This window comes from Pseudopodoces humilis, chromosome 7, assembly GCF_049639895.1.
Source record: "Pseudopodoces humilis isolate 2021_Gansu_Grassland_sample_001 chromosome 7, ASM4963989v1, whole genome shotgun sequence".
NCBI lineage: Eukaryota > Metazoa > Chordata > Aves > Passeriformes > Paridae > Pseudopodoces > Pseudopodoces humilis.
This window is the reverse complement of record NC_142206.1, coordinates 31,832,279-31,847,243: the sequence shown is the minus strand read 5'-3', so window position 1 is coordinate 31,847,243 and position 14,965 is coordinate 31,832,279.

Genomic DNA, 14,965 nt, shown 5'->3' with positions numbered 1-14,965 from the left:
CAAACAGAAACTTCCATCTCTGTTTGAAATACTAGAGACTACCAGATTCTTATCACTTTAGATTACTCACATGTTCCTTTCCTTTTGAAAACTTAACAAAATGAGTTTTTTTAGTTTTTACCTGAAATTTTTGACCATCAGCTGGTCACCTATACAAGTACTAGTTTCATACTCTGCATACTGAGACACGTCTACAGACAAGGGAATGGAAAAAACCCTGGCTGAAAGTCTTGCTCTTCTGATGTTTAGTACTTTCAGACAAAGATTAACAATTACTTTCTTAGTAACTTCATTTTGCAAGCACATGATTTATGTGGAAACAAGAGTTCACAGAAAGCAACCAACATGAAATGATTATGTCAGGCTGGGCTGCAATGTAGGGCACAGTGAGAGCAAAACCTAATCTCTGAGAGGTTTCCACTTCATCTGCACTCATCTGCGTAATCAGCTTTTCATCTTGTCATAGGATAAATGCAACCTGCCTTCTGCTTCATTTACCCCATATAGAACACTAGTATAGATTTGTATGAAGCAACCTGCAAGAGCTTGTGTAGAAATGTATTAAGAAAGGAACTTGAAATCATTCAATTTTTAAAGGAAATTAAAGGTTGGAAGTCATGTATTTGCTAAGTTAATACACTAATTAGAACTGAAAGCTATTCACTACATCTAGAATGCAAATTGACCCTGCTCCCTGCTTTGAATGAAACAACCTTTGCTTTTGGCTACCGTTTCATTTCTTAATCTGTGACTTTGTGTATAGTAATAAACAATAGCTTTTGTTTAAACCTTTCAGGAGCTTTCATAAACTGCTGGATTCTAGTGAATAACCCAAGCTGTTGAGTGGAACTAGTGTTAATATCACTTATTTTAGTCTCAGTTCATCTGAGTGTGGAAGGCTCATACCAGTGAAGACCTTATTATTAGCTAACAATCAATCAATGAAACACTTTACCAACAATGTTCTCAGAAGTAATGTCTGTCTGATTGGCTTTGATGTCTGACAACCTAACACTAAACTAAGTTCTAAGGACTAACAATGAGGATACAGGCTGGCCAACTACATATTTATATTTCTTTCTGCTCTTCTCTCAAAGGATGAATATTTTTCTGTAGTATTGTCAGAAACATGTTCATAAAGATGTATGGGTAACCTACAGGTACATGAGGAGAACATGGACTGTATAATGCAAAAAGTGGAGTAGGAAATACATCACAGCTTGCTGCTGAAGCAATTGTTACCAGTACATTTGCACTTGAAAAACTAAAAAGCAATGAGCTATCATGCACAAGACAACTTTATTTTCCCTTTATTTCCCCCATACCTGCAGAAAAATTCTCATCCCTGAACAGGTATTTCAGTCTTTTAATAAGTTTATTTTCTTGTCTTAAAATTGCACATCAGGGCTGACACTACCATATAACAGGGATATAAGATTTAATATTTTTGTCTTGAAATTATTGCTTTGCATTAATTTTTGCATTAATTTGAAATAAATGCAGTTCCGTAGTGCAACAATTTACTTAAATTTACATGCCCACTTCTGCACCAAAAAGATTTAAATCTATTCCTGACTTGTTTAGAAACATGAATTGAGTATATTTATGGCATAACAAATACACCCAGAGCTCTTTATGCTTCTTTATGCCTCCTGCACCCTCTCAAATCTCCCTAGTGTCATCATCCCATGTTCTTCAATCTGTAACATCCCATGCCTTGGAACAGCAGCATGAGCCATCATTCCAGGAATACCATGTACTAACTAGTACTTCAGATTCTAATCCTTTCTGTCCTGGCTGCCTGCTTTATTCTGATATCTAAAACTCAGTAGAGACTCTGCTCAATAATAATGAAAACAAATTGTGAAATTTTATCGAATTCTTAACAGGACAAATTACAATTCAAGTATTATTGTCTGACATAATGGATGGGGAAAGAAAAAAAACCAAACACAAACCCCACCATCTACTTAAGTGTAAGAAACCATCTGTTTTCTTAAAAATTATTAGAATAAGTAGAATTGGAATTCTAGGACCTTGTTTATTTTGTATCTTCATACTGAAAAAAAACAATAATGTGGTTTATATGAACAACGTAAGTGCAAATATATTGAAATGCATGTTCAATATGGATTGGATGGAGGGGTTTTGAGCAGTGTTCTTTTTATGCCTCTGTAACATATACTGCATTGTGTTAATTTGGTTTATTCATAAATTCTTGACCTCTGTCTGTCTAATACAGAAATATTATAGTGTACATTATTAATTCATTACATACATCAATATCAAAGATTTTATCCTAATGAGAAATACAGATTTTGCCTGTTTCAAGTTATACCAAATCACTGAAATGATTAAGTAACTTTGGCCAAAATGGCTTTTTCTCTGATTAATAAAATGGAACTTCAAAAGACAGCAGTGGAGAATCTTTGTAATTTTCAAAATCCTGGACGTATGACTTTGAAGTGCTGCCAGCTCTTGTTATTAAATGACCTGATTTTGGACAGGGACGAAGCCAACCTTACAACAAATACAAGTATGTATATGTGAAATTCTTAGAGCAGGGTGAAAAATTACTTTTTTTTTTTTTAATAGGAAAAGAACATAATCAGGATTGTTACAGAAAGCAGACAGAATGTTTCAGAAAATGATGTGGAAGTTCTCTCTGGAAATGAGTATGCATTTAAGTGGCTAAAACAGTGCTAAAGGTGAAGTAGTAGGATCAATTTCATCAGTACAGTGAAACTGTGCCATTGTCTGTCAGGCTTAAGTACAAGAAGAAATTTAGGGGAACTGGTGACAATTGAAATATCAAAATAAAATTATACCAAGAAAAAGCTCTCCTTATATGCATACTGTATTCTGTAAACAAATACATGGAAATATCAAACATTCTCTAATGATTATGAATACCAACTACTTGTCTGTTATTTGAAAAAGGAGGAGTTTACTATTTCGCATATACTACATACCAACAGATTTACGTGAAACTATTACACCATGAAATCCTTATAAAAACAATAATATTGGCATGACTTCTCATGCAAACTAAACACTAAGATTATGAAAAAAGTATATGTGTGTGTGTGTGTGTGTGTGTGTGTATAGCATTAAATACCTTCTGGGAAAGATTAACAGCAATGGTAGATACAGCCATTTATTTAGGTCAGTAGTGAAATTCTGTGTCAAAAAAAAAAATTGTAAAAGAAAAAAAAGATAATTTATAATGACCAGATATATGCATCAGTTGTACTGGTTGAAAGATTGCGGAGACAAACTGCCCTCAGAAATGGTCTTAAGGATAAAGGCTCTTGGGATAGCAGAAAATCATTATCACTCCTCTCTCTTTCCCTCTCTCTCTCTTTCTCTGGAACATCTCCTATTTTCCAGTCACTAGTGAATCTAGAATCAAACGTAATACCACAGGTACATTTCCTCAAGCAGAGTGGATTCCATTTGTGTAGAGATGTTAAAAGCTGTAACTAAGAGCCCAGTTTCAGTATGTTGAAAGGTTACATTCAAAATACAGGATTCATGGAAAACTGTGCAGAGCATGAGTGGAGAACCTCTTGGTTCCCGTGTCACTCTCAGCACACTAATCTATATACTAATAAAAGCAATTCAGACTTCTGTCTCTAGTATTCACTTTTTTATGCTTGATGTATATGCTACCTTTTAATATTTAGAAAGTCAGGAGAGAAAATAAAGAGACCAAAATACTAAAAAAAGCTTACTTAAGAGATACAGCATATCTTAAAAATGCTTACTTAAGGAAAAATCACACTAACATTCAATGATCCAATGTTTTTTAATACAAAACGTCTCACAGTTCTGCACAATAAATAGAAACATAGGAAAACAATTAATGTTTTTCTATCTGTATCAGAGGTTTTATACATATTTCAAACAGATGCAGTCAAGCAACAGTAGAATTAATTAGATGCAAAATTGTAATTCTTCAGGCCTAGCAGTCTGAAGGGAAAGGTGGAGGAGGAGAAGAAAAGCAATCTATGTACAGAAAAGAGTCGCACCTTTTCTAAAACATGAATGTTCAGCATCATTGTGTGAAAATATTTGCAAAATAAGTTCAGAAATATACAATGGTTCTTGCAACTTCTCTGAAGGTAACTGAACTTCAACTGATTTTTGAAATGTTAAAGTGCTTTGCAAAATTTAATTAAAGTATTACCTTGGGAGAATCCCAGTTTCACATTTTGATGAGTCAAAGAACATTCCAAGGGAAAGTTGCATGTATAAGATCACCACAAATAAGGAACTGAGATGAAAAACCTCATTCTCCACATATTTTGCAAAGATGAACTATTACTTCTTCCTATATAATGCAGAAAAATATCTGTTATTCCAAACAGTGACAGGAGTAGACCATGATGAACTACTGTCAGAGCACAATTAGCTACTAAGCTTAGATACGGTCTTTATGAAAAAACCTTTATTTCAAACAATTTTCTCTTTATATCTGTGGGGTTTTTTTCTCAATTTATTCAGAATAAAAGAGAAAGAATCAGCTGCTGTGTCACTTCATAAATCGATCATGTGAGTTTGACATTCTCATAAGAATATTTAGCTTAGGACAGAAGTAGCTTTTCTTGCTGAACATTACTAAGAAATATTTTATTTACAGCCATCATTTACATAATCTCACCAAAATAAATCCCGAAGTTCAAATGCTTCAGACATTTAATGACTGCACTTCTTGAAATTATGTCTCTAATTTGAACTTTTTGTAGCTGTCTGATGCTGACCAGACTTGGCATGCAAACTGTCTACAAAAAATCAGAGTGTGCCAAGTCTAAGGCAGCAGAGAGCAACACAATTTATACTCGACATTATTCCAGGAAGAGGACTCACATGTAGCAGTGGCAGCTGGTCTTTCAAATGTTGCTTAATTTACCTTCAGATTCTAAGCAGTTGGAAGCTTTGCAATCCTAACAGATTTGAACACAGTGGTTACAATGTTAAATAGGATAATCAGCTGACAGTCATCAGTCTGACTGTGTTAACAATTCTAGTTTAGCATAATATTTCCATGGCCTTAAATGTCATGGAATTCCTCATTCCCTCAGCTATACACTTGGATAAATTCTGTATCTTTCTGAAGTAATATTGATATTTGGATTTAGAAGGCATGAAAATGTATAGTTCCAGTGATTTAAGTAAAATTCTTATTTTAAAAAAAGCTTCTGCATTTTTTACATTTAAAATATAGGCTTGTAAGCAATATGACATTTATGTATTTCAATGTACAATATAAAAAAGATACTGATATATCTTGAAATAGGCTCAGTGACCAACAGATTAAAAAAAAATAAATGAAAAAGCTGAAAAGTTTATTTACATAGTATTTGCATGGGGGGGGAAAAAAGCAAACTAAGAAACCTTGCTTTGATGATTGGGGAAAGACAGTAAGTGCAGAATTCAGCGTCTGCAGCAGGATTTAATCATTGAGCTTTGAAGTAAGCCAAGTCTGTGTATGGCTGGTACATAGTCTATGGGCAGGTAAAATGAAAGAATAAACTGGAAGTGCCTGAAATTAATTGTCATAGGTAAATGGTCTCTCATTCAGAAACATTCCTGATAGCTGCTCTTTTTTAAGGATTTGAATATATCACAATGGATCATATTGATAAAAGGCACACTCTGAAAGGGAAAAAAATAACCTATTCTACTCGTACAAGCCAGTTATTTCCTCAAAGTTCATGGTGTAATATTTATGTACTCAAAAGCAGATGACAGTGAGGGACTGGCCATTAGGTATATCTACTCAGCAGAAGTTTAATCATGTAAAAATATTAGAATAGTAAAATTTCGGGCAAAGACATTCAACTTAATGGTCCTAATATCCAACTTGGCCCCTGAACATAGGATTTAAAACCAGTATGTGTAATAACAGCAATCTAACTTCTTATCCAGAGTCAGTTTCCAGCATAAAGCACAAACATGTCAAAACTGTATATGTCATAAAATCACTGCAAGACAGTAGTTACAAAGATACAAAACTCATCTTTTATTAAAAACTGCCACATAGTAGCTTGTTTTCTCTGAAGTCTACTTAACAGGAAATGCAAGGGTTAGCTACGTGCAAGATTCCTAGATTAATAAACAAATTGAAATATGCCCCCTGCCCCTAAAAGTGCAAGAAGCTTTAGAAGAATACAATAAGCTATTGAAATTTTGAACGTATTTTTCTTCTTTTGCATGAACAAAAAACTCCTTCATGCATTTTTCAAAATATTTTCATATATTGATTTCATAGTTGCAGTTTGAAACTCTTAAAAAATTTTGCAAGTTTGCCTCTGGGACAAAATATTAAAATACTCATAGCAGAAGCAGGATACCAAAAGTGGTTATTTATGTAAGCACATTATACAGATGTGAGATACCACAGTATTTGAAAGAAAGATCTTTTTTACAAGGAAGTTCTGCATGGAATTAGACTGTCTGGAAAAATAAGACCCTTACACCTTACTGTGAGAATGGCACATGGCAGAGGAGCAGGCAAGAAAGACTGCCGAAATGCCATTCACTGCTTTTATGTTCTAGGGAGAGTTAGACTTCCCCTGAAAGATAGTCAGGCATCAGCCAAAGAAAGCAGTTACCAATGTAGCTATAAAGTATTTTAAAACTAATTACACCTTGCAGACTCAGATCAGTGCAGTAAACCAACCACCTAGAAAGTGAGCTACTGCTTGGAGTAGACAAATGACCTTCAAGAAATTCTGTCTAGCTGCTTAAAGACAGTGTCATAAGAAGCACAACAGATTTTAAATTTGTGGTGCTCAGTTGCTCTAATTACTGTTGAAAACCCTTTCAGTTGAAGTACCAATACAAAAAATGATCTCCAAAAAAAAAACCCTCCAAATTTAAACATACACTGAAATAGAGATAGCAGCTTGATAAAACTAAGGAGTGTGAAAATGCGGTTTCCCCACACACTTTCAGGAGACAGTAAGGTAATTCAAGTTTGGGTTATATATTTGATCAGAAGAACAGCTAAGACAATGTAAGAAGTAAAAGAATTCAAAATGAAAGTTTTCATTGTCACAGAACTAGCTCTCAACAGGGAATTGTATTACCTTCAGATTTACAGTGGAAGACCTGTAATAGAACTACTCAAACAAGAACACACCTGCTTCAAAGAGATGTATGCAAAACTGATAAATATTTGTGACTAAAAAAATCTGGAGCAAAAGATGAACCTGAACATGTGAAGCTGAACTGGGGCTTAAGGAAGCACATTTGAAGGTTGAATTGACACATGGCTCTGGAAATGATGCTAAGCAATGGTGTTTAGATTCAGGAAAGAAAAAAGAAAAATACACTTTATAGCTGCTTTGTGACATGATGTTTTCATAGTTATGAAGCTTCAGATCAAGTTATTTTGTAGTTTCACTGAACTACAAATTATTGTTAGATTTTAACTTCATAAATTATCAAGCCACTTTCAAACCACAAAGAATGTATTTACACTTTTCCACATCAGATGTTACACTGACCCTATTTCTGACAGTGTTTTAATTTCATATTCATCCTAATCCAGTATGTTTATTAATATTAATATGAAATTTAATCTAATTTTCCAAATTTATTATAAATGTTAAATAAATGTGCATTTTTTATGTTTTCCCATTAGAAACCACTTCCAGCCTGCTTGATATTTTACCAAAACTTTTAAAAGAAAACTGCTGAAAGATCTATAATGTCAGTATAAAATTAATTCCCCAGTGTCAGATTTCTGGGAGTTGTGGTAAAGGGAAAATAATGTTTTTAATGTGACATTTTGCCCAGAAAAATATTGTCAAGATAATTTAAATGCAGTTTTGATAGTACCTATATGTATTAAGAAAGAGAAATAGGTCCAGGAAAAAAAGGAAAAAAACTAAACCAAACATGCATATTTTATGACAAACCAGGTTAAAGCCATCAATCAAATTATTTATAGAAGAAATGTAAATTAAAACAAATTAAGATAATGTAAGATATCAAAAAAAGTTATTTAAATGGCTGTAATAGTAACTTCTATGTAATTTAAGATTTGCATATGCTTATTCAAATTTAAGTGTAATTGCTTTATTTTGTTAATTTCAAATGAGAAGTATAACTTCATCTGAAATGTCTTTTAATAATTTTTAATGCAGCAGTATATTCTAATCTGTGTTTTTTACCTTTTTTATACTTCTCCTATAATTAAAAAGAAAAGTTATACCAGTAAATTATGCAAAGTGAAAGAACCTTCCAATAGGCATCTAATATATAAAATATGATGGATATAATTCTAGTAGCACCAAGCAAGAGGTGACCACAAATACCTAGGATTTAGTAATTTAGGATTTATGGATTAAAACTAACTGCATAAGCTCAACCATAGCCCAAGCAGGAAACAAGTGCAGATGGTGTGCTGCTCAGCCCATAAACCTGTTAGAAAGATGGTATTCTACCAGTGTCTCTTACTCAAGTGATCTATTGGACAGGGTATTTGACACAACTAAAGCTAGAGAGATGTAAATATCATTGAATTCCTTCATTCATTGTCAGAAAGGTTTGATAATAAATTTTCTACTGTTGGTAGAAATTAGGTATCTTATTCTTTTAAATATTCTAATGATTCATGACCTTGGAAGAACTTAAGACGTGACAAAAGCAGTGATAGGCAGGTGGTGTTATCTCTGTCTGGACAGAATAATAGCAGGCAGTCTCTGACTTTGTCTTCTGCAATGTCTAGAAGCTAAAGAGAAGCAATTCTGCTTGAATAATGCTCTGTCAACTACTGCTACAAATCAGAATTCTGAGCTCAAAGTTGACAACTTCCATAAATTAACATGGGTAAGGAATTAGAGAGAAAGCAAAACAGAGAAACACAACCATATATAGAGTCAGATACGGTGACACACAACTAGCTACATTTCCCCAATTTGTTAGGGTAAAATGGAATTTCTTAACAGGTAGGATGAAGTTATGTTAAAGTAATAATACTCGTCTTTTGAAAAACTTACTCAGTATGTCTCTAAGCTATGAAAGTTTCAGTGCAACTGGCCACGGAGCTACAAATCCTACAAACAGATATGTACTTGTATTTTTAACACAATTCTAAAAGACAGAATGGCAACCGAGAAAGAAGTATTTTTAAAAAACACTTGTTCAAGTATCTTTTGGAAAAACCTAGGATGTCAACCTAAGAATGCTAAAATAACTGATAATATATTTAAAATATTTTAGTCCAAAAAAGGAATTTAATGGTGATACAGCAGATTTTTTTGAGTTGTTTTTAGATTGGGAGGAAGGATATTTCTGCTGTTAAAAGGGAAAAAAATTTAATCTTCTATAAAAATAAGTTTGAAGTTCTCACAAAATATAAATATTGATCTAGAAATGGGGAAATGAAAGAGAAATTAATCTTTGCCCCTTGACTAAAAAAACGTGATCATGCTAAGACTGAAACAGGTATAAATCTAGCATCAGGTCAATCAAAAATGCCAGCAAATACTATCTATTAAAAAAAAGACAAAATGTCACAGGGATCTTAATGCTCAAATTCACAGGGTCAGATATACATGACCTCACACGTTTAACTATAAGAATGTGCCAAAAATTCCATGATGTTTGTAAATGTAAAGATATATGTATATTCAGGTCAAGAAGCAATGAAATAGTGTCCACATTTGTGTGAATACAACTCTTTTGAACATACACTTTTGAAAATGGAAAAATTAAAAACATTAGGACCAATACTGTGTGGCACTTTCTTTGACAGCAAGTTGAAGTAAATCCAACATGACAGTTTACAGTATTTAGCCATGACTTTCATTAACTCAAGAACAATTACTGTGTAACATCTATACAAAGCATTATCCTTATTTATTGTTAGCTTTATTTTTGCTCATGAAGAAAACTGTTGATTCTCCTTTCTCAACTCTTACTGTCCTTTCACAGCAAGTTTTTAAACACTGATCATACTTTAAATGGTAACCCCAAAAAAAATATTTTATTTTGTTTTTTAAGACTTTGCTGGGACAGCTGGACACAATAGGGGTTGTTCTTTTTTTTTGAAAAGGCACTTATAACATTAATCAAAGGTTTTGTGAATTTCATTGTAACTCCCTTCCTTTGTGAAGTCATATTTAGTTTACACTTGGGATACTTTTTTTAAAAATTATTTTTATCTGAAGTATTTGTTGGAAACACTCTCTAGGGCAAAAAAGATACTTATTTTAACATTCTTCCCACACTATACAGCATAACGACTCACACATAATTAAAGAAAACCACCAAATTAACTCCATAATGGTTTTCAGAACTACATGAAACTTCAGTACCTGCTAGCTAAAGTACTGAGGAGCTGTAAAGGTAAGCACAAAGTTATAAAATTAGTTCCTCAATCCAAGTCACTAAGTTACACTCCTACTACATGAAAATATGGTAAGACTTATTATAATTTGAGTTGAGGTGTGCGAAGATGATTCTATATTTTGATTGAGCTTTCTTTGCATATTTTAGAGCTGTTTGGACAGATCTCCTTCAAACTTAATAACTTTCCACTGGCATACCCAGTGTGCTAAAAGAAAAGAATACATACAATTAATTGCTGAGGGAGATAAAGGCAAGTCCTGCACCCGTAGTATGTGGTCAGCTTTACCTTTGCAGTCTCTTGCAGTTGTTGCAAATTGCAGCAGCTGCCTTTATTTCATCCGCAAAAGCTATAACTTTGTTTGGCTGCAGAGTTGATTCATTAGAGACTAGGTAAAATTTTGTGCCATTTTGAAGGCTAAATCTTATTTTCCACCAATTTCTTATTTCAGTATGCCGTGTTTTCGAGCCTGTCTGTGCAGGGCTCAGGAGACAGAAGCAAATTTGAGGTGTGGCAGTACAGTATCAACTACTCCACATTTCCTTCCCTCTGTTCCCTGAGGCAACAAGTGGGGCAGGTGGCATTTAACTATGCTTACAAAAGTAAAGTAACAAGGAACTGGTGTTTTTTTGGGTTATTTCAATTATTAGACAGTTGTAGATGGCAGGTCAGGCTCCTTCCTGTGAAGCCGCGGTGCACGGCACCCCCGGCGTTGCTGCTGCGCCTCCGCCTTCTCCGTGACTCTAGGACTGGCCAGGCCGGGAGCAGCGCTGTAACAGTACGGACACGTGGCGAAACTAAGCACATCTATTTAGGCATATTCTTCTCAAGCACTTTTTTGGGGACCCATCTGCACCTGCCCCTGGCAGTGTTGGCCTTCCGAGCGCTCCTGGGCCGACCCCTGCCGGTGGCGGCGGAGCCCGGAGGGAGAGGCCCTCATCCCAACTGCTGCGGGCCCTCACCCCAGACACTGCGGGCCCTCATCCCAGACACTGCGGGCCCTCATCCCAGACACTGCGGGCCCTCATCCCAGACACTGCGGGCCCTCATCCCAGACACTGCGGGCCCTCATCCCAGACACTGCGGGCCCTCATACCAGCCGCTGCGGGCCCTCACCCCAGACACTGCGGGCCCTCATCCCAGACACTGCGGGCCCTCATACCAGCCGCTGCGGGCCCTCACCCCAGACACTCGGGCCCTCACCCCAGCCGCTGCGGGCCCTCATCCTCCCCCGGGAAAGGGCTGCGCTCCCGCTCCGAGTCCGGCCGTGGAACCTGACTGCTTGCGGGAGCAGAAGTGACCGCCACATGCTCGATCTAGAAGCTGAGATGATTTCCTGGGAGGAAGACAGGACTACCCGAGTCTCGCTGCTTTTCAGTCATCAGGACTACCAGCGTCCCGTCCGCATGAACTCTGCAAGACCAGTTGGGATGGCCAGTCACTCAGCACAGCATGCACCGACGGGGAGAGGACCATTAAAAACACATCCTGTGGTCAAATTGAGGTACTCTGAACCTAAGTAATTTACTGGACTTGGCAGAATAGTGCACTAGTTGAAATAGCATTGAACAACATGCCCTTGCCCTATTTTTAAATTTTAATTCTTTATTAAACCACTTAACGCAATTTTTGAACAGTTTTCTTTGTTAAAGCTGGTTAGACCATCTAATAGTCTGAGTGATCACAATCTTCTCTATCTCTATCTGGGCTAATACCTGCTCTTAATCGAGCTTGGGCTTCTAGGACTGCTTTATCTAGAGAGTAATATCTCTTTGTAATTGATTAAAGTAAATATATTCCTTTTCTCATATCCAGTAGATGAACGCAAATAATTAAACTGCACATTTCTAGAAGAGCTCTTGAACCTAAATTAATCAAAAGTAGATGATGAAAGCAGATTTTTTAAATTGCATTTTTATTGATTTTTTTTTCTGATTTAGACTCCTTTATCTTGGGAATATTTGGAAGACTTAGTCCCATAATTGGTTTCTACATTTTCTCAAGAGATCATGTCTAATATTTTCGGAATCTTGTTACAAAAGTTAATTAAAGCATCTCCAGCACATTTTCATATGCTGCAACACGAGTAAGATTAATACATGCACAGTGTCTATGCTCCAGTTGAGAAAAAGCATTTGATTAACAACTTGTGACAAAAGTCTTACATTTGGATGTTAAATTGCCTATTTAAAACTGTATAAAATTGACAACAAAACTTGAAAATAAAACCAAGTAAACAAAGAGGTGAATAAATAGGAATATGCATAAAAGTAGAAGTGAGAATGGCTACTTCCTCTAAAGCACACAGCAATACATATCTAAATTTGTATTACACCAAGGAGCATTCAATACAGCACAGGTCATTTTATGACAGAAAATTTTAGGCTTCTTGGTTTTCAGTCATTGAGAAGTGAGGAAAAAGATGTGTTTTTAAAAAACATTGTCTTAAAAAGTAGAAGTTGGAATTCTGTATTGAATGAGATTCTGTTCACTTTTACTTTTTTTGCATCTTTATCTTCTTAGTTATCCAAATTCATTTTTATAAAATGCTGTTTTCTACAACTGATTTGTAGTTAGTACATTCAAATGTTCAAATACAATGGGATTTTAAAATCCCATGTTTGTAGTTTTGCAGAAAGTGAAAGATTTTGTGAGACTATTACAGCAGATTTGCTCTATTCTATTACTTTCTTTTTCTGAATTATTCACAAATGGGCAATGTCAGAAATGGGCTGAAATGCTTTATTTTGACTTAGCAGTCCTTATATAACTTTCTAATTATATTTGAAAATCTAATGTAAATGCTTATATAAATTTTGAATTAATATGGCTGTTCAATTTAACTTAGACCTAACTTGAACTGATAAGATGAAGATCCTTATGGCTTGAATAGGTATGGTTGTGTACTTGGTATCCCTAGAAATCGCACCTGTTTATATGATACACAGTCTAATTACCACATGTGTAATAAGCTAATTTTATGGACATTTGTACTCTGTAAGACTTAATATCAGCATGATATATAGGGCAATTTTAATTGTGTAGTAATATTCAGAAATTCAATATTTTCAATAAATGACCATAAGTAATTTTCTCTAAGGCAGTGTGTATTGATATGCTTTTAATTCCCTTTAGAAGAGGAATGGTTATTGTAATAGTCCATGGAGTTTAAAAATGTGGGTTATACTTATATAACAAGTTAATATAAAGTAATTAAATATTTATGTATAAAAGTTCTGAGAAAAGAAAGGTAAATCATAAATCAAAGTAAATTTAATGAAAAGTGCTTGAACAGTTTTCTCAGAGGCAGTCCAAATACAGTGTTGGAAGACTTATTTTACCAATCACAACTGAACAACATAGCTGAATACAAAACACTGCAAATATGCAATCTGTTAATATTCAGCTGTTTGGATTAGAAAAGCTGTAGTAATTTTATTGACAATTACAATAGTCTTGAAGGAAGTTAGCATTTAAAAAGCTTTGAGATTTTTTTACAGAAATTAAGACTATTTTTATAGTTGCAGCTCTGTAATTAGCTGAAATGGTCATGGCATTTTCTGGTGGTAATTCTTGAATTACATAGTAGATGCAAGAGAAACACTAGCTACATAATAAGTCTTAATTCTGTCATGTTATAGTTTGAGAATTTATCACTTGGCTTATGTCAGTACTCTGTATCACATTAGGGGAGGCAGCTACTTGGCATTGCTAGTGCAGAATTTTTTCCATCTCAGTCCTTTGAAAATGTTTGGTCATGCTTTTATTGAATTCACACTGAATTAGTGCAGTTCTCTGTTGGCAGATTGGCTGAGATTTTCTTTGCACAAACTCCATGTCCTTCATAATATATTGCCATAGGCACTTCCCTAAAATTATGATTTTGTTTCAGTGAACTTTGTTCAAAACCTTGAAAACCACTCATTAAAATTTCCCAATTGGTCATAAAAACAACCTATGCTCATATGCTTATAGAAAATTATACTGAAATGGTCATGCTTCATCTATGAGAGACAGATAAGATTTGGGAATATATGACATATGTCAAGAATAAAGCAAGTTAAAAAATTCAAGTTTGTCCATATCATATATAATAGTATGAAGCAGAAACATAAAATTTGGTATTGGTGTTGTTTTGAGACCGGGAATGATTTTGGTTTCCCAGAGGTAATCTCCCTATATCATGCAACTGTTACAGGACACAAAGCCAGCATTTCTAAATACTCTAATTAGTTCAGTTCTTACTCTGCTTAACCAAAATTCTTAACCTCACTCAGAATGAGGAAGTGGATGAGGCCTGCTGCAGGCAGCCAGAAGCAGTCTCGAAGTCACAACCACTGATACTTTTAGGGGCTTTAACTAGTCTTGTATATGCTGGAGAAGCAACACCACGAAGCACAGTCCAGGAGGTTCGTGAGAAGCACTGATGACAACTTCCTGTTCCAGGCTGGGGAGGATCCCACAAGGAATGTGCTGCTTGACCTTATGCTAACAACCAGAGAAGGCCTCATTGGAGATGGGAAGGTGGAGGACAGTCTTGGCTGAAGTGGCCATGAGACTGGGGAGTTCAGTATTGGGTGAGGATGAAGCAGGGCAACAGAT